Below are 2,014 nucleotides of genomic sequence, written 5' to 3' on the forward strand. Positions count from 1 at the left end.
GATATATATATATAATAAAAAAATAAAAAATGGACGAAAATGAGTGTCTACACTAAATAAATATTTTTGACTGGTTGATTAAGATGTTCATCTTTATTCCCTTATATTTTCTTAGATCATGAGTTTTAAATCTACTAGGAACACTACATTTCTTTTCTTAGAATCCCCGAGTTATGATTAAATTTAGAACTTAAAAAAACTGTTGATTTTTGGACTTTCTTACGTCTTGAATAACGTGGAATAAAGTTGGAAATATGTTGACAAAATGAATATTATTTTTATTTTCTTTTCCAAGGTAAAATATGGAGGCCGACTTTAGGTGAAGACCGCCGTGGAGAAGAGCATGTTGCGGCGAAACAAATGATCAGCTGCGACCGCTCTCATAAAGAATATGATCTTTGCTCAATCAACGGCGCAACCATCGTGGACCCCGTCACCTCTTCGTTCTTTCTCATAAACCCCACCGTATCTGGCTCAAGATCCATTGTAGAAAAAATCAAGCCCTACCCAAGGAAATGGGAGAGTTTTCCGATGAAAAGAATCAAACCACTAAGTATCACTTCAGCCCCATCAACCCCAAAATGTGATGTCCGACATAATTCTCCGGCCATTGTTTTCGCCGCGGGAGGGTACACGGGAAACGTTTTCCATGATTTCAATGACGGCTTTATCCCACTCTTCCTCACCATCGATTCCCTCTACAAAAACCAAGGCGTCATCCTTGTGGTCTCCAAGGCTCGTGATTGGTGGATTAACAGGTACAAGAATTTGCTCCATGTATTCACCTCACACCCAATAGTAAACCTCGACAATGATACTTCCACTCACTGTTTCCCTTCCGCCACTCTTGGCCTCATATCATATGTTTCATGACACTAATGCCAAACCCCTCACAAACATTACTTCAATTCCATGCCGTCCTAGACGAGGCATTTACTCACCACGCATACTCCACCTTTAACCATCCTCGAAAACACGGCTCTCGACCTCGACTCGCGTTTCTAAGCCGACCGAGAGGCATCGGACGAGAAATCTTAAACCAAGACGAAGTAATCCAAATAATAAAAGAAGTTGGTTTTGACGTCGTTTTGTTTCAACCAACAGGTATGACTCCGTTACAACAAATTTTTGCATTGTTAAATTCAAGTCATGCAATGATTGGTATTCACGGAGCGGCTCTGACACACCCATTGTTTCTCCGGCCGGGGTCGTTGTTCATGCAAGTGATGCCGTTAGGGACGAATTGGGTGGGGAAGATGTGCTACGGTGAACCGGCTAGGGCAATGGGGATAGAGTACATTGAATATAAGATCAATGTAAAAGAGAGTAGCTTGGTGGAGAAGTATGACCAGGATGACATGGTGATTAAAGATCCGGGTAGTTTTCAACGGGGAAATTGGTCGTCCGATGTTATGAGTATATATTTGAAGGAACAAAACGTTAAACTCGATTTGGTTAGGTTTAGGGAATATTTAAATCAAATTTATAGAAAAGCAAAGGTATTTATGGACAAAATGGGATAGTGCTAAACAATCATTTTATCCGGATATTTATTTTAATAATTATAAATATTTTGATGAAAGTCTTCGAATGAAATTAGAATTATTTTACAATATGGATTTGTGTACTTTTTATTTCTTTTTTTCATCAATTAAATCAACTTAAAAATAGTTATTCAAAAATATAATAGAAAAAGACGCTTATTTTAATTTCCAAGAGATTTTCTATAATGGCTAATGATAGACCTATTACTAATTTACTATTAATTAGCAACATATATGGAGTATATTACTTTCATTTATGCTAGATCCCCACTATGGTGGAGTTGGACAATATTTTTAATAGATTAATTAATTAATTAATTAATTAATTATATAACAGTTAATGTTTTAAAATAATAACTAATGATTCTTTTCATTTATGGAATTAAATTTATAATAATTATTTTGGATTAACTCTGATTATTTTTAGATAATTTGAAGTGATTATAAATAATCTTTCTTGGATAATCTAT

General features: G+C 35.6%; 1 pseudogene; it reads left to right on the forward strand.

Moving 5' to 3' along the window:
- Positions 1-289: 289 nt before the first annotated feature.
- LOC120163032 lies at positions 290-1,523 on the forward strand (annotated as a pseudogene).
- Positions 1,524-2,014: the final 491 nt, after the last annotated feature.

This window comes from Hibiscus syriacus, unplaced genomic scaffold, assembly GCF_006381635.1.
Source record: "Hibiscus syriacus cultivar Baekdansim isolate YM2019G1 unplaced genomic scaffold, ASM638163v2 tig00111427_pilon, whole genome shotgun sequence".
NCBI lineage: Eukaryota > Viridiplantae > Streptophyta > Magnoliopsida > Malvales > Malvaceae > Hibiscus > Hibiscus syriacus.